At 42.3% G+C, this 19,656-nt stretch overlaps 1 protein-coding gene across 6 annotated transcripts in view; it reads right to left on the reverse strand.

Annotated features, from left to right (window-relative positions):
- Positions 1–19,656, reverse strand: part of TEAD1 (TEA domain transcription factor 1) — a 505,124-nt gene that overhangs the window by 432,639 nt on the left and 52,829 nt on the right. The window contains exon 2 of one of the 6 annotated variants that reach the window (XM_078680914.1): positions 15,317–15,427. The exons of the other annotated variants lie outside the window; for them this stretch is intronic. The gene's annotated coding sequence lies outside the window, so the exon portion shown is untranslated. The remainder of the gene's footprint in view (positions 1–15,316; positions 15,428–19,656) is intronic. 6 annotated transcript variants of the gene reach the window in all.

Raw genomic sequence — 19,656 nt, forward strand, 5'->3', positions numbered from 1 at the left:
ATGAAATTCTGGCTTCTACATAAAACATACTGGACCCCGGCACGACTAGCGGCACTAGGCCTCAGGGAAAACAACCTGTGTTGGAACTGCGAGAACGAGAAAGGGGACCTAGCCCACTTCATCTTCCACTGCCCTAAAGTTTAAAAATTCTGGAAGGAGATATTCACGTTTATAAATAAAATGCTGGGATGCACACTAAAGCCAGAATTCTCCACACTCACCACGGCGTTCATAACCACTGACCTAGAGTCTAAACAAGACAGGGACCTGCTAGACCTCCTGCTGACCTCGGCAGTTAAAATGGTGGTCTCCAAATGGAAGGAGACATACAAGGCTACATTCAAGTGGTGGCTCAACTGGATAACACACCTTGGAGGTGCAGACAGAATTACACTACGTAACTCGCCCTGGAGACCAGCAACCAGGGGTATGTGGACAACACTCGACGAGTACTTGGGTCACTTTGAGCCCCCGTGAACAGAACCAAAGAAGGGCGATAGCCCATATGGCAACGCCCCTGCTGACTAAGATAGAACCACAAGCAAGAGCTCTCCATGTGCACTTTTCGTCTCTTTCTTTTTCTTTTCCTGCTCTTTCTTCCAACCCCCACTTTCTATCATACCCATAGTACAGTGGTTCCCAAACTTTTTTGACCTGTGGCTCCCTTGACCTAACCGGCAGTTGGCCGTGGCTCCCCACCATTTTTTTACCGGTGGGTGGGTGGGGGGTATGTACTTCCTGTTGAATTCCTGTTGAATTCCTTAAAGTAATTGGGACGCAATTAATGTATTATAATGGTTGGAATGCTTGAATTATTAATCTCATCTTTCACTTCACTCATCTATCCATCCTTTTGTCCATAAAACCCGCTTTCACTCGCTCATCAATCCTTACATCCACCCTTTCACTCATCCATCCATTCACCATTTCACTTATCAATTCATCCATCCACCCATTTACTTGTCCATCAGCTACCCTTTCATTCATCCATCCATCCATCCTTTCACACACCCATCCACCAATGTACTCGCTCATCCGCTGCCCTTTCACTCATCCATCCATCCTGTCACACACCCTTCCACCCATCCATCCACCCATACATCCATCTATTTACCTTTTCTCTCATCCATACTTCCACTCATTCGCTCATCCATCCTTTCTTTCATTATCTATCCATTCCCCCTTTTCATTCATCCATTCATCCTTTCAGTAATCCACCCAGCCATTCAGACATTCCTTCACTTATTTACTCACCCACCTTTTCACATGAGCTGAGCCTTTGTCTGCAGAGTTGCAAACAGAAGAGTCCTATCAAGAACGAACTACAGCAAGGGGTGAGGGAGGTGGGGGGGTTGTGGGGGGAGGGTTCACTATACTCCTGCACATAGGCAGACAGAAAACGTAGATGTCATGAGTCACACATGAAGCACTGTGCCAGGATGTGAGGTGACTGTAACATGGTGGTGTTTCCAGGGCTTTAAGTGGTGTAAAAAAAACTGGGGGGTCTCTTCAAATTGGATTCAAATTCAGATTGGATGTAATTAAGAGCGTAGTTTAAAACACCTAGGCTAAAAATCTGTGCTTAGCATAGTGTTGTGCCTGACTTGTATTATGTTGTTTCTGTCATTGCATCCAGATATATAATACAGCAAGTATCATTATACCAACAACAAGCCAGGACTATTGGCTTTGTCAATGGTTGCTAGTTCCGTAAAAATAAAAAAACAGCAACCATGGCTTTGTTGAATCTAATATTGAAAATACTTCAGGTCTAAAATGACAAGACAGAGAAAGAACGATAGCCCGTTCTTTTTATTAACTTGTTTTTCATGCTTCTTTAAATGAAGTGTTCTCTCACGTTGCAGCTTGGGCGTTTTACTTTTTTTTCTAACAGAATGCCCTGCTGTATCCTGAGCAAGGAGGAGGCCTCTACATGCTGCCACACTCCAGCCTGCCCCATTGTCATTCAGTATGTGGCAATCAGCCCCATACAGAATTTCAATGGGCGGGAGGGGTTGCTCTTGTGCCCTAGGAGGAGTGCGAGGGGACTCCATCAGGGGGTGTGAGGCCTCTCACAGGGAGCAGCGCTGCTCCCTGTGAGAGGCCAAAATTACAGACAAAAGGCGTACTGTCCGTGAAATTTACGGACGGTCCCTAGACTGTGCGCGGCGCCCCTGGCACCTCATTACGGCGCACCGGGGTGCCGCGGCGCACAGTTTTGGAACCATGGTCATAGTAGGACAGGCTAAAGGGGGACATCCGATCATGTAGACAACTTACCTGTATAGTGTCAGGTAAAGCTAGATTGTGATGTTACCCCGCGAAGTGAAAGCAATGCTAAATGTATGTTTAAAAATGTTCCCTAATAAAATACTTTGAAATTTAAAAAAAAGATATTGTATAACTTGTGCACTGAACGCAAATACGAAATTTGCCGTTTTTTGCGCTGCAAGGAAATACTTTTCATTAACATTTTCAGTCTGTCTTGATCTAATAAAAAAGTAAGGTTTTAAGATCTGCAGCCATTTCAGACATTCTATAGAAATTGCATCAAAATGAACATAAGAAAAAAAAAGAAAATGGCAAATGCATAAAAACAAAAATCTTTAGGAATCCAATAACACCACGTCACTGGTAAAAATGTTGTGTAAATAAACAACTGAAAAAATATAATGGTTTGTTCTATGACACACGACCATGAAGATAAGAGTTAGTACTTTTAATAAGTTACAAAATAGAAAAGGCAGTTGCTGGATTTAGGTTTTCCCGGGCAATCTGTCTATTGCTAACTGATCTAACATGCAAACATTTATAATGATTGAATAATCTGTTTTTTATATATGTCAAATGCAAAAGAAAATTATTTGGAATTTAATCTGAAATGATGTATATTGTTTTATAATAGTTTTATGGCATTGTATTTGCCGAATAAAGAAAGATATAGATAAAAATGTGTACCTTGTAAAGCAGCCTGAGTAAGATCTATTCAGGGAGATTTGAGATAAACCACAATAACGTAAACACAATAGGAGGACCAGTAATATTTAGAGACCGGTGGGTATTCACTCCAAGCTAGTAAACCAGTCACACACAGAAATGCCCGGGTCTAAAGGACAATTAGAAACCTAGAAAAACAGAAACCATTTCGTTTTAAGGACGAAATCCCTCAAACACCACAGGTGGCAAACTTCATCATAAGGATTCTCCTCACATTGTGAGGGCAGATCACGGTGCAGGCTACAACTCCCTTTCTAATCAAGAGGAGCTCTTCAGATGTTTTGGTGTGAGGTAGAAAACCCTATGGAGACAAACAGTGTGGTGAGGCTAGCAGAGCATGCGAGACATGAACAAAATGTGGTATATCTGATTAAAGCTGACTCAGGCATATAACTTTCTCCTTCTCTGCCTGGGTCAGGATTAAAAAGAGTGAAGAGACACTGCAGCGGTCAGTTGACCCAGCATTCGTGTGTCATTGGTCAACATGTTTCTGTCAACAGAACCCTCAGGTGTATTGGCATTCATCAGGACCTTAGAAAGATTCACATCTGCTTAAACAATGTGCATACGAAGGAGAGATATAGAACCAGATTGAGTAGTCCCCAATGGTTCAACAACAGATCCACTTTATAACAACCTGTAAGGAGATATAACGATAACTTGGTTATTGTGTAAGTGTTAGTAACACTTAACAACATAGTGCTACCAACAACCTAATGGCATTTATACAAAGCACGTAAGGTAAAACACAATTGTCAGGTTTTGTGCCTCAACTCGAGAAACCCTGGCGTAGAACTAGGACTGCACTTTGTCCTGAGGGGAGGGATATAGGTATTTATATTACATGGCTGAAACAACAAGGCTCCTTGGTACTAACAAAATCAACTTTCACTGTCTGGTGAACTGGAGGCAGAAACCAGCGGGTGCTGCAGTTTGTCAGGTGTGGAAGAGCGGATTAAAATACTCTAATGGATTCGCCAAGTCCATGCAGTGTCAAGACTCGGTCACAAACAAGTTCAAAGATGAAATTTGGTTTGTAGAAGGATTTTATACTGGTGGGATTGATAACCTTACCAGCTATGGTGCTGACCAGAGGGTCACGGTTGACAAGGTATAATAACCCACGTGGTGTGGTGGTGATACTAAGTATAATGGCTTACTGATATGTGTTGAGAAGCAAAAGTTGTCTATGCGGGCCTGAGATGCCCTAGAACAATAGTATATGCTCTGAGGCAACCGGAATACAAGCTCGCAATAGGCAATGGAATAAGACACAACGTACCCTGGCATCTAAAGAGCCTAGTGCTCAAGTAGTGCACAGAGAAAAAAATAATAGTGAGCCATGAGAGGTGCTGAGCATTGCACAACGGGTTGAGCATGCTCCTCATGGATTAATGGACCAATAAATGGAAAGTAAGCTAAAAATATAAGCCACAGTCATAGTAAAGTGGTAACCAATGTAATGTTGGAAATCGAGAGTGTCAATTGCAAAAAGTATTGTCGGGTAGCAGTTTGCTCATCATGGTTTTGTGAACCAGTAACTGAAAATTAAAGCGCAGCTCAAAATTAAATGAGACCTGAGCAACACGTAGCAGTAACCAATGTCATATTGGCAAGCGAGAGCAACAATTGCAAAAAGGCCTTCATGTAGCAGTGTGCTACATCAAGTCACAAGTGCAAAACTACAGCATATCTTGTGTAAGAGCAGCTTACCTTAGGGAGGGTGCCCTTGTAAAGTCTGACCACCACCAGGTTCAAGGACACTGGCGCCAGGTTTGAGGACAATGGCGGTGGCAGCAATGGGAGTACTTATGGGTGAGGCTGGGCACCCTACGCAAGTGGCACAATAGAGTGAATGCTGCTGGCAAATGTAGTCCACAGCATTTGGATACATAAGTGAATTGACTAGATAGTGGTGCTTTACTTAAAAGAGCCCTGTTTGCAAGTAGTGAAGGGTGCTTGGTGACAAGCAGACCTGCAAAAGTTTAGCAGAAAATAGTAGTCCAGTAAATTCAGGTGTAGGCATTTGTCATAGCTGCAAAAAGCCCTGTTATAGAATTCCAAGAGAAGCCCAGGTTAGATGTCCTGCACATCTAACCTGGGCTTCTATTGGAATTCTATAACGCATATTAGCAAGACCATTATCGCCGTTTTAACGGCAGTTTCCTGCCGCTAAAACTGCAATAATTTTAACGAGGTTCTTGCTAATATGCCCCATTGTGACCTAATTAATGATCAGGTTCAGCAGTCATGCAGTTGTGTACCCTACATTGCTAAGTAAATATGCTTGCCTACTTGTCACTATTGCCAGGTGGGACATTAAATACCTTTAAATATTGTAGGCCTCTTGTACATTCTGTAGAATTGTTTTACTGCTAGTGCTTCCTATACACTATTAACCTGATATTTAGCTTGTTTTAATGTTCAGTGCAAGTAACTTTATCTTATGTAATATACTTTATCACTTAATGGGTGTTGCTCATGGTAAACTAAACAATAAATAAACAACGAAATCAATAACCTTTAAAATTATATGTAGGTAGATTGGCTACAATCAGGCCCAAAATCAGATGATTCATATTCCCCTGACTTTAAAATAAAACTAATGCCCTCGCACCTTCTGTTTAATACCTTAATTTTCAAAACTAAATTATCCTCTCATAGCCGATAATGTAATTCTTCAGAGCTATATTCATTGCACTGTTTAGTATTGGCTACAAAACAATCAACAAGTACGGGCAATGTGCCTTGCATTTCAAAACAATCTACATTTAAATCAATGCACAATTATTAATATTATGTTACACAAAATAGGTGTCTCACTGCATCAGGTGTAAATGATAACAGTAGGCAATGCATTTGTTGTAATCCCATCACTATTGCTATTAGGTCTATGTTACAACGTTGTAAGCATTACTGAGTATAATTTAGTCTGCTATATCTTTGGTTTTAACCAGTGTACAGAAGAAAATATGGCTGAGACGGATCAGACCATTGAATGAAGAGGTGTAGGCTAATGCCAGACCTAATCAAATGGGTAGTCGCATCTTTTTTAAATTTCTAGTATTGCAGAAACGTATAACATCAGTACACATTTTTCACAACTGAGCTGCATGGTGTACAGGAATGATACCCAAAAACGTTTGACATAATCATGGAAACCTAGGCACTTAGATTTTCTTTCCATAATATGGACGCCAACATAATAAACCTTATGTGCTTGCGATCCTACAATGGAAGGTGGCCAAAGCCTTTTTTGTTGCTTTACAAACTGCTGCATAGATCTTAGGCATAGAGATGTAGGACTATTACGGCTCAAGTGCACAAGTATAAGATATCCAGTGCAGCAATGTCACTTTGTTTGCACTCTTGACACATATACTTTGGTCTTTTGCCAAAGTATGGAAGCATGGATCCTCCTTTCTCAGGGATGAAAAAAAAAGAAGACATAATAAAATACCCCCAATTCTTCCTTAGTGTAACCAAAGAAATAAATTCACTTGTATTCAAAAGGGATGTCTGAATTGAGAACCTGCGTGAAACTGTTTCCAATAAAAATTTAAACAGTTGTTAGATCCATCAAGATTAAAAAAAACGTGGTTGATCAACCAGTTCATAATGTCAATACCTAAGCTGCACATTATTGTATTTAATGGGCGCCCTTTTCAGGATTCTTTATTGTATTACTCAGAAAACTAATGAGACGGATGCCTGCAAGGCACTCTTCCTGGACTCCTCTCTGTTAATCTGTTGAGTAACACAATTACTTGTAATACAATTATCTATATGTACTAGTGGCTTGTCAGGCTGTGTAGTGGAGAGCGTGGAGTGTAATATATATATTTTTTTTCATTTCACCCGCGACAAGAATTGACTTTTCCATTAGCGGGGTGCTTTTTCATTTTTGACAGTAGGTGCCTAATCAAGGAACTGGGGGGAGCAGTCCCATGCAGCCAGTTCCAAATGTAGCAACACTGAGTGCGGTGCATGCTTGGAAATGGCTTGCGTCAAGATAAGATCTTTGGAAGAAATAACTTTTTTCAACCCTCTACAGTTCTACTTTGAATGTAGCTCACAAAGGTGATTAAGGTGCATTTTCCCTCAATCGAATGCAAAAAGAGTCTAAAATATGATCTACGGATCATCCTGGTGAGTTCCCTGTGATGATGTACACTGTGAAATATTGATTATCCAACGCGAGTGGTTCACTGCTGTAACTCGAGCCTCAATATCGTTCCTTGATCATAACCATCCTCGTTACACCCTGGTGGGTCCAATCTGGCCTCACACCATTTCTGTGGTTATTGCAATCAGCAAAATTATTTTCTTCTCATGAGCTGTTTTCTGCACCTTTATGCCTTGCACCAGATGAACAATTCTACATGATCAACCTTTTATTATTTGGTTGAATTGTTACTTCCAGTGAGTAAATATATCACATGGCATACATCATATACGGAGTATTAGCTCTCCTTTCCCTCACAGAGCTGTAATTGATCAATTATTCTGCATGTATTTGAACACAGATTACTAGATGACAATGCTTTCTAGTACTGGAGTACAATCACTGTTGTGGTAAGTAGCCCAACAGTATAATATTTAACAGACTAGGTTCTGCTTTGGATCAAGAGAGAATCATATTGTTCCTGTGATCATAACATACAGATTAATTCTTATTACAGCACAACAGCTAACACTGCAGGACACGCAAAATTGGATGAGACTGACTAGTTACAACATCATCATCCAAGTCTACATGTAGCTCATTTGCCCCAAATATCACACACCAAAGGAGAACCGAAGTAGTTGTTCATGTAATGTTGCATGACACTATTTTCATGGGCACATTGTTGTCCAGAGGGTAATGAATTACTTGTAGTATTTATCCTAGGCTTTCGTGTGCATAATGCCCATTTTGGGAGTCTCTCATCTTCAGGTGTGTGGCTTTCAACATTTTGTTATCTTTTCACATATCGCAAACAATTGGAGACATGCTTTTATTTGATCTAAGAACCACAGATGCTAGAGAATATACTGAAGTAACTTATTTAGTTACCAAAAAAGGCACAGATGTGTAAGTACCAGCAGTACCTACTTTGAGACAGTGGGGACCAGCACTTATGTTTTATCATTCACCCAAAGCACGAGAGAGAAAAACACAAACCATGGAATGAAAGAGGAAGAAAAATATTTTAAAGAAAGTGTCATTGGTAAAAGGCAGAGATGAGAAAGAAGCAGCAAGAGCAAGATAATGGACAGGGAGTGTCTGGTGGTGAAAAAAAGAGGCATGAGGCAGAATCAAGATTGCGGCACTTTGGGGTTCATCCCCCAATATTTGTAGCGACAGGTGCAGGACCTTGGGGCCAGGGACTTATTTTTTACAAACTGAGCACTGAGTACCAGGATGCATATCAAAGTTATACTGTGGAACCTGGAGTCCCCCAAATGAAGCAAGAAACCCCATCAAAGAAAGGAAACATAGCCTTGATAGAAAGCTTATGATGAAATTTAAAGCTCATCACCTTGTCTCTCTTTCCCTCTCTTTATGCTTTGTTTTACTTTTGGAGCGTTTGTTGCTTTGATTTTGTTTATATGGTATATCTTACTGCTAGCATTTGCCACTTGTAGACATCATGGAATTATGTTCAGTGGGTTACTGTGGTCCATAACATATAAGATAGTGGTGTGGAGCAATGGCAATGGACAAGAACTGTAACTTTCTTTGTTTTCCTGCTGCTGTGGTCAATATTAGGACTACAAAAAAGTGATGGGTGTAATGCTTACATTTACCTCAAGAACTGGTCATTAGGGCCACATACCAGTCCATCTTTATTTTTGCCCCCATGCCACCTCAGACAGGAACCAGGCCTAAGCAATTCAACCATGATGCTGCTTATAAAGGAGCAATCGAGCTTGGCCTGCCAGACCAGGTGGCATCTGAACTGGAACACAATATCTCTAGACCCGTTTCAGACTATTTGGGCCTCGTTGGGGGGTCGCAGCTTGCTTCTAGGGTACCATGTCTGAGCATACTGTCACATTTAGGATGTTCACACTGAGGGTGTTCAACTGAGTGATACCAAAAAGTAATACAAAAAGGTGATGGGTGAACATTTTGAATTAATCTCAGCCATTACTAATTACTGTGGCTGCATCCCAGTCTGTTTTTGTACTCACCATACCACCTCAGTAAGGAACCAGCCATATGCAAATTAGCCTTGGTTCTGCTTCATTAGGAAAAGTCATGTCTAAACTGCTAGGCCAGGACCAGAACACAATCAAACTCAGACTGGTTTCGCTTTCTAAGAAACTGTTATATAACAAATAATCCTCGTGTTGACTACAATTACAGCATGTTTATTCTGAATAAATGCAATAGTTCAAACAACTGCCAACTGTTTGATTTCTAGGTGGCACTGGGCATATAGAATCACGTTTCATTGCCTGCTGAAATGGTAACAAAGTGTAAAGATTCCACAGAGTTCTGAAGCAGAGGGTTTGTTTAAAATGTGCACAGTTTAGATAAGCCAGGATAGAGACTTTTAACAGCAGTCATGATTTTTTGTGAGTTTTTTTTGCTAAAGTCATGATTTTTCAGATATTAACCCATATCAGAATTTTTTTAATCCAAAATAAGGATAATAAAACAGGTAACACATAATGACTAATGTTTTTCCAAGGTTGTTTGGGCTTGGATATAATAATATATTCATCTATTTCAGGATTTTTTTTAAATAACTATTTTGTGCAATGTAATATTTATTAGGAATTATGTGTTCCACTACTGTGAATGTTAATCAGTTCTAAAATGTTTTTACCTGAAAAATAATCTTCAGAAGATGTGTGGTAAGAGTAATTTCAGCAAAGTATGTGGAAAACTAGAGAAAGTTACAGAACACTTTGCTTGGGAAATAAATAATGGGAACCATGAGATTTTGCTAAATACTATCTTGAAAAAAAGAATTAAGCTTTACTTGTATTTCATGGTTATCATTGATGCGATATTTGTGTGAGTGTTGACTTACTCCAGCCTCACTGCAAAACCTTTATAAATCAAGAGAATATCTAAAGGCGAAAGAGAATTGTTATTAAACCAGACAGTTATTTGGAAGGAGTCTTCACAGTACAAAGACCCTTTGAACCATTTTCGTAATACAGTTGACTTAAAAGATATGAACTCAACCCAACATTTAACCCCTTCACCGTGCGGCAAATTCCGCCGCCGTGCGAGGGGGGGCAGGGCTGGGCGTGGCCCTCAGGTACCCAGGATGGCTCCGGCCATCATAAATCACGGTGGGCGTGTGCTCATGACGGCCGGTTGCCATGCGAACTCCGCCCACTGATTAATTCTCCCGCACAGACGGGGAATTAACCTTGCATGGGCGGAGCGGCAACGTTCGGACGGCTCCCGGCCGTCATGAGCACACGTCTACTGTAACTCATGACCGCCGGGGGCCGTCCTGAGCATGGATATGGTTAAACATTGGTAAGATTGTTGAATTATTTACCAAGTAATGCTTGGTAAGAAGAAGCCGCCTGAAAAGTGAATTCGACATGAGTTTGTCTATGCCTGTACAAAAGAGGGGATTTTCCTAGCACCCCATTTAAAGGCGGATAGTCGTAACTTTGCAGGAGTCTTTAGAAGGTGAGCTAAAAAGACTGAGTAAATTATTACAGGTTGGGGAAAGTCTCTGAGTAATTGCGTTCCATGTGGTGCCATATTATTCTGTCAATTTCATTGCCAAAATGAAGATTAGTAGAACATTCCATTGCATACTCAGAAGTTATTATTTTGTGGGTAAATCGCTATTTCAATGCAATAAAATTCAAGAAGCCATTGCCACTTTTCAACGTCATTTTAATCTTTCATGAAACGCCCATTAAAGGCTTCCTGTGTAAGTCCTCCTCAGTGGGTTATGTGGGAGACTGTGTATTGCTACTTCGACCCTATTCAGCATTCAAGAGGGGAAGAGTATACAGCATCTTCCAATTATGAATCCAGACAGTTATTTGGAAGGAGTCTTAACTAAATACTGTATAATTCCACTCTGACCTCATGCAGCATTCAACAGCTAGCAGACACCTCCATGCAACAAAGAATAGATCAACAGACCACGGTAATTTTTCCACAGTGTTTGTCACTTGCCTCCTCAATGTATAGTAATATATTTTGCCAGCAAAATACACATATCATCTACTATTATCATGTTGTCACTCTCCCTGATGATCAGTCTTGCATTAACACTTTTAATGGCTTTAATGAATTGTTTTCTTGAAATTTGCTGTAACGCAAAAGTCCAAGCAATTTGATTCGAGTGAGTGAAGTTATTTCGATATCATGCTCAATAGGTTTTACCAACTAAAGAAGATGTAAGATGACTGTTTTTTTTTTTTGCAGAGTTTTATATAGCGCGAACTAGAACCGAACTGAATCAGTTATCAGAGCGCTTTACATAGCACCAGTTACGTTACATGAGGACACACTTTCATTTTAGGCACGGGGAGTTTAAGTGATTTGCCCAGAATCACAGGGGGTTTTTGGCGTCGTTACCGAGACTCGAACCCAGATCCCCAGGTCCGAGGTCGAGCGCCTAAGCCGATTGTTGCTAGTAAACTTATCATACTGAATTTTAAAGCTGAGACAACAAGAGATTGGGGGATACCATACACTCCACAGGCTTGCAAGGTTACTGTTTTATTACTCAAGTGTCATGCTCAGTAGGTTGGCAATGCTGTAGAAATTAATTATGGCACAAGGAGGGGAAACGGAAAGGTAAAGTGTAAACTGGAAATCTGTGTGAGCAATTGTCTAGTTATGGAATTTGTAATAGATTTATGTGCAAGTGGCTTCTTGGTGAAGTCCCAAGATAAAACCGTCATGAACACTAAAACCATTATTTGGTGAACAATCAAGCTATTCGGATATGGTAACAAGCATTTGCAATGCAATAGGTTTTGCATTTACGCGAGTTTGAGCTATTGGCATTGTAAATGACAATGTGTTTTATTTATGTTTCAAAAACCAAAACATAAATAAAAAGCATTTTCATTTACAGTGCCAATAGCTCAAACTCCCGTAAATGCAAGACCTATTGCATTGCAAATGCTTGTTTACATTACTGCTGCTGATCTATTGAGGCAATCACTGCTGGTAATCCTATTCAGGGTGGCCACTAATATAATCTGGTATTAAGTGGTCACTATCAATACTAATAATATTAATATCGTAGGATAAATGTAATTGAACATAAAGTAGCTTTTGTTACACAAAAGTTTGGAGACCCCTGCTCTGTTTCGTATGAAACTCCTATAGCTTTTAAATTGCACTACAGTATGATATATTTTCCAGTTTAGTTGTCCTGTAATAGGAATGCCTGCGCTGAATAAAGCCCACTGTACAGCATACACCACACAGCATGAAAGCTCCTCTTCTGTAAAGGTTACTGTACACTATACTATAAAGGGCCACTGTACGGTATATACTTTGTAAACAGCATGAACAGCATCCACAGTACACATCCCACTGTGCAGTATGGTCCACTGTATAGACACACTCTGCACATTATGAACCCAAACAGAGTAACCTCCTCCTCTTACACAAGTCAACCAAAGACGGATTATGTGCCAGTCACTCTGTCTTCTCCCCTCACTACTAATCTGGTCTGTGATCTAAGTCGCTCCATTCTAAGCATTCCACGTGGCAGGTTGTCTACAAAGTCGGTTACATTTTGGGGCCTGGACAACAGTCCAACAAGAAAAATATAGGCAACTCCAGGCCAGGGACATTTGCCTCCTCAGGATAGGGACTACCTGTGTTATCGGCCTTCAAGAGCCCCAGTCCCCAAATGAAGTACCAACAACCAAAGGCACATATTAAATACAGCTTTAATGTCACATCATCTGTTACCAACTTCATTAGTCCTAAATATTTAAGACAACCATTGCTCATAGCTTCTTAATCACAATCTATATTCATCATTTTTATTTGTATGGCAAACATTTACTGTTACATACAGTTCTACCTGTGCACCCACCTCTCGAGTGCAGACAAGCTTGGCTGAACAACAGTGCTGCAGTCTTGTAAACCGTCTTGTAGGCCACCGACGTGACATGTATGTTTGGGGATTTACATAACATGAAACTAGCTTTAACATACAACGCAAGGGAGTGCTGAAAGCCGTGACTGGCTCTGTAGGAAGATAATCTGGCTCTCAGGGACACGACCCTTACATGTGAGGGACTTGGCCCCAACCGCCATCATGTCGGCCTTCCAGGTGGAAACCTCACAATTCTCGCTCATGACTTGTGGTCCGCTTGTTTTAGAAGCACAGGAAGGAATAAAAATACACAAACCCGAAATACCTCCACTTACGTCTGTGCTGCCCTATGACAGTTGTGGGCTGTCCTCGTCCTACCCATCGCTGGCTGTCTCCATGGTGTACGGGGTTTAGCAGCTGAGGTGAAGGCGTGCCAGGGCCACCTGTTATGAAGAGTGACTGCCTTACTTGCGCTCGCGCTCTTGGGAGAAAACCACAGGGCCCCGTTATCTCACCATGTATACTTTGACGAGGCGGGCAAACGAAATCAGCTAACGTTCACCAACAACTGACTTCGATCTGCCCTGTATCCTTCTGAGCAGTGAGCCCTCTCTCAGTAATGTACCCTCAACCTCAGGATCTGGAAGTTTTTTTGAGATGGCCACAGACCCCTAAAGTCTTGGGTGTTTCCACAGATATTCCACCACAACCAAGTAGCTGATGGAGCCCGTAGCTATACTCCACACTCGTAAGGAAGGTCTTCAAGAACATATTTATTATATATCTCACTTCAGGGAGGTAGGCGAAACCTGGGAGATCACATAATCGCGATGCCGTGCGCCACGACAGCTCACTTCCCCCTACCAGAATAATAGACAAGCGCTAGCCATTGCGGGAAGGCAGCAGCTTTTTATTTTTGCATCGCGCTTTCACTTTAAGTGAAAGCCCGATGCAAAAATAAACACGCGGCGCCCTGTCTCCTTTGGGGATTGCCCATCTGGACTGGATCTCACGGCTTGTTTATATAATGCGCCTCCTTGAGATAAGAAATTGCTTCACGACAGCCGTGAAGCAGGATGGGCCGGACCAAAAGGCGAAAGGGAGGCAACGCAAACAGCTCATTTCCAATGGCAGCCCACCGTTTAGCATAAACGGTGACGCCAGCCAATGGAAGTGAGGGGTGGGGCTTCAAGCCCATTTCTGAAATCCCTCTCTCACAATATCTCTCGCCTGCATGCAGCGCATGCGCTGCAAAGCTAGGCGAGACCTAAAAAGACAGGTGTTGTGTGGGCACTGAGGAGCAACACACTCCAGTGTTTGATAGCTGCTACTGAGAGTGCACAACCTACTGAAAATGTTTATTCTACTTTAAGGATGGTCAGCTATTTTCTGTAAACAATATGCCCACAAGTTACAACAGAGCAGAGGCATAGAAGCACTAATGAAAAAAGCTATTCCCCATGATCGTAACATGACAAGTGATTAGAGATTAGGGCAATGCAACAGGGATAGTGTACATGTATTTCCAACTTACCAAACAAATGAGCAAACCACAGCCATATTCTGGATAACCTGAAGGCTGGCGGATAAGCAGACATCCGCAGTTAGGCAATAATAGTTTAAGCTAATTGAGTGAATTTCAGAACTGACATACTAACTGCTGTGTGAGAGATAACACTGGTAAAGAAGACAACATTCTGTAGCAGATTCCCTACACTGAAATAACGATTCTACTTCAGTCGCAGTGTTTTAAGTATTTATTCACGACAGAGCTGCCAAGCAGTATCTGGAACTGGTTCCAACTGCCACACATCGAATTCCAAAGTTACCCCGGTCTCGTTCCATATTCTATAGAACACTATAGTAATGTTCCATTAACCATTGAACATGCTGTACTACATTACTTCTTCCCTTACATAAATAACAAAACAGTTTTACTGGATTGACGAAATGAAAGATGCTCAGAAGCTGAGGAGCTTGGAGGAAATTATACAACATGAAAAATAAAACACTGTTGATAAGAACTCTAGAAATAAAAACACAAACTCAATACATACAGCCATGTATACATTTTTTTGAATAATATGGAAATTAGATGACTATAGAAAAGCTCTAGGATAAACCCCAAAACTCAATATATACAGCCATGTATACATTTTTTAAATAAATAAGAAAATTACATTGACAACCTACAAAAAGTGTGAAAACAGTACAACCCCTTCATGGCAAATCAGTGCTAGCCCACCATGGTAGAATTAACTAAACCTGCTGGGAAATCTCACCTGATCACCCCTGTGTAATCCAAAATTACCATCCTGAGAAGTAGATGAACTTGGCCTGGACTTTGACCGGAACTATGCCTTTCTCCCTGCTCCATTGGATAAGAAAAGGAACTGAAACAAAGTGAAGTACAGGTTGGTGGACCGGGACAACCCCTATATCCACCACTCCTTTAGTCTGAGGCCCCCTATCATTCTGCTCACAACTGAACTTCTCTACTCTTACAACATTCCACCAACTGCTGCCATTCACTATAACTGCACTTCCACAGATTTTATCAACCACAACAGGCCCGCGGAATTTCTTTCCAAACTTTATCACATGCACTCCTTTCCTGACACGTACAACATCCCCTACTTTGACCTGAAACTCTCTCACTCTAGATCGGTTGTCATAGTTCTCCTTTTGCTTTGATTTCGCCAAAGCTGAGTTCCTCTTGACTGTCACATCGTGATCCTCAAAGGTCCCACCACCTTTTATACACTTGTCCATCCAATTTGGGCATATCTTGGTGAAAAGCTTGCTCCTTCTCAAAAATTCGAAAGGAGACACCAATGTTGAACTTTGCAGGATATTATGATAAAACCAAATAATCGAGCTGACTTCATCACCACATACTTGTTTTATACTTCACACCGGACACACTGTACTACTACCAGATTCATTCTCTCCACCTGACCATTGCTTTTAGGATGATACAGCAAAGTTCTCAAATGTTTCACATCTCAAAAAACCTTGTCACTACCTCTTTGACAAATTGAACACCATTGTCTGACAGCAGAAACTGCGGAAAATCTTCTCACATGAAAATAGCATTAAAAATGCAACAACCGTTTTAACATTCGGCTCTGACACAAATTTTAGATCAGGCCATTTTAAATATGTCTAGTAACACCAACGCATAGTGACACTGGCTTAGAAGTACATAAATAGGACCAACCTGATCAATCCCAACTTTTTCCAACACTTGAGATGGGCACTCAATCAATCGGCTGCAAAGGAGGCTTCCTCACAACAAACGTTCTTTCTGAAGTGGAGCAAATGGCACGTCTATTATAAATTCATTGACCTCCCTATTCATAGATGGCCCAAAAAAGGTTTCTCTTAGCCTATGTTTTTATGAACGTGCTCCCTAGATGACCTTCATGTGCCAACTTGATATGTTGCATCGCACCCCTAAAAGGGGTACCAATTCGCCACCCTGAGTAGTAACCCGTCCTCAGCTGACAAATCAACCTCCACCTTCCAAAATGGTTGGCAAGCTACCTCCACTGTTGTCTCCTTAGGCCACCCCTTAGCGACATACTCAATAGATTGTTTACAGATCTCATCCATTCTCACTTTTGTCCTCCATTCTGCCTCAGATATAGCACACATATCTTCCAAGTCAATGGCTGCAATGAAACAACTTCCTTTGCACCCTTAAAACTCCACCTCCTCCTCATAGTGTGATAAACTTCTAGATAAGAAATCAGCCCTAGTATTTTTCATACCCTGAATGTTCTCAATGTCAAAGTTAAATTGGAGAAGCTTGGTAGACAAACTAGGTAAGCGAGGCATTTGGGGGCATATTATCAAGAGAAGTTTCACCGCTTTTCCGGCACATATCACACTATCAACAAGCATTTACAATGCAATGGTCTCGGCATCATTAACGGTAGAGCTATTGGTATTGCTTATGACATTTCTTTTTTTTTCTTTAAATCATAAATAAATTGCATAGTCATTTACATTGCCAATAGCTTAATCGTTAAATAAATGGCATTGTCATTTACAATGGGCAACTGCAAGACTTTGTTTGTAATGTAAGCAATGCTTTCGCAGTACTGTTGAATTTCATTATCCTCGCCTTGTGCTATTTTTCAGCCGTATATAGCGTGAGTTTTGTGGAATTAAGCATACTGTAACCTACCTTTGTGTTTTGGAACCTTGTGTAACAAGACGTGTTCAGCTGTTCTTTGTTTTAGCTCCTGTGTGTCAGTGCACCATGTAAGCGCACAAGCATACCCTGCTCTCTGGAACAGTCACTCTGCACTCTGCCCTCAACACTCAGCCCTCAACAGCACTCTGCCCTCAACAGCACTCTGCCCTCAACAGCACACAGCACTCAACAGCACACAGCACTCAACAGCACACTGCACTCAACAGCACACAGCACTCTGCCCTCAACAGCACACCGCACTGTCCTCAACAGCACTCTGCCCTCAACAGCATCTGCCCTCAACAGCACACAGCACTCAACAGCACACAACACTCAACAGCACACAGCACTCAACAGCACACAGCACTCAACAGCACACAGCACTCAACAGCCCCTTTTCTGAATTGTTTTTGGCCACTATAGGTGTGGCAGGGTATACTCAGACATGAGTCCCTTGCTCACTGCTCCATCAGGATTCAAGCAAGCCGGGCCGACGAGGCTGAAATGCCGGAAACCGGTCCCCGGTAGCTTGTCTCCTTTCTGGTGAAGAATTGGCTTGGTAGTTTGGTCTGCCCTGTTCCCATGATGCACTGGGCCAGGGACAGACTAATTTGCATATAGCCAGGTTCTGAGCTGGGATGGGGCAGTGAGCTAAATAACGGTGATGGATCAAGCCCTGATCTTTGGACTGGGTAAGAGTGGTCTGCTTAATTCAGACACTCTGTTCATCACCACCCCCTTTTCTGAATCGTTTTTGGCCACTATAGGTGTGGCCGGGTATACTCAGACATGAGTCCCTTGCTCACTGCTCCATCAGGATTCAAGCAAGCCGGGCCGACGAGGCTGAAATGCCAGAAACCGGTCCCCGGTAGCTTGTCTCCTTTCTGGTGAAGAATTGGCTTGGTAGTTTGGTCTGCCCTGTTCCCATGATGCACTGGGCCAGGGACAGACTAATTTGCATATAGCCAGGTTCTGAGCTGGGATGGGGCAGTGAGCTAAATAACGGTGATGGGTCAAGCCCTGATCTTTGGACTGGGTAAGAGTGGTCTGCTTAATTCAGACACTCTGTTCATCACCACCCCCTTTTCTGAATCCTCAACAGCACACAGCACTCAACAGCACACAGCACTCAACAGCACACTGCACTCAACAGCACACAGCACTCTGCCCTCAACAGCACACCGCACTGTCCTCAACAGCACTCTGCCCTCAACAGCATCTACCCTCAACAGCACACAGCACTCAACAGCACACAACACTCAACAGCACACAGCACTCAACAGCACACAGCACTCAACAGCACTCTGCCCTCAACAGCACACAGCACTCAACAGCACACAGCACTCAACAGCACACAGCACTCTGCCCTCAACAGCACACAGCACTCAACAGCACACAGCACTCAACAGCACACAGCACTCAACAGCACACAGCACTCGGCAGCACACAGCACTCTGCCCTCAACAGCACTCTGCCATCAGCAGCACTCTGCCCTCAACAGCACCCTGCCCTCAACAGCACTCTGCCCTCAACAGCACTCTGCCCTCAACAGCACTCTGCCCTCAACAATATGAAATGCAATAGGTCTCGGATTTGTTTGAGTTAGAGGTAATGGCATTGTAAATGGCAATGTGTTTTATCCATGTGTTCACCCTGCACACTCATACACTGCAGTCACTGTCACTCCGCAGTCACTGTCATTCTGCAGTCACTCTGCACTCACTCTGCACTCACAGTCACTCTGGCACTCACTCTGCACTCACAGTCACTCTGCACTCACTGCACTCACAGTCACAGTCACTCTGCATTCACTCTGCACTCACAGTCACTCTGCAGTCACTCTCACTCTGCAGTCACTCTCACTCTGCAGTCACTGTCACTCTGCAGTCACTGTCACGCTGCTGCCACTGTCACTCTGCTGCCACTCTCACTCTGCTGCCACTCTCTTACTCTGCTGCCCCTCATGCAGTCACTCTCACTCTGCAGTCACTCTCACTCTGCAGTCACTCTCACTCTACTGCCACTCTCTTACTCTGCTGCCACTCATGCAGTCACTCTCACTCTGCAGTCACTCTCACTCTGCAGTCACTCTCACGTCAAATGTCCAAAATGTCATTTTTAACCGAACTGTAATGTGCAGACATATCCTAAAAGCCTTACGCGGACAACATGTAGGCATTGCAACCAACAGACAATACTATTTTATAATCTGAAGAGCTTTATGCAGCTATTTTCCGCACCAGAAATATACGCCTTAAAATCGAGCCATCCCACTGTGTCAAGTTTGGGAATAGAGACAGTCACGAACGCTTTGAAATGAATAAATAAATGAAAAAACAATAAAAGTAGCTGTAAAATCCAGGTCAGTGGAAATCAGAGCTGTCTAATGACGCTCTGAGCGTTTCCTTAATTGATGACTGG

Source organism: Lissotriton helveticus, chromosome 3_1 (genome assembly GCF_964261635.1).
Source record: "Lissotriton helveticus chromosome 3_1, aLisHel1.1, whole genome shotgun sequence".
In the NCBI taxonomy this organism is placed as follows: Eukaryota; Metazoa; Chordata; class Amphibia; order Caudata; family Salamandridae; genus Lissotriton; species Lissotriton helveticus.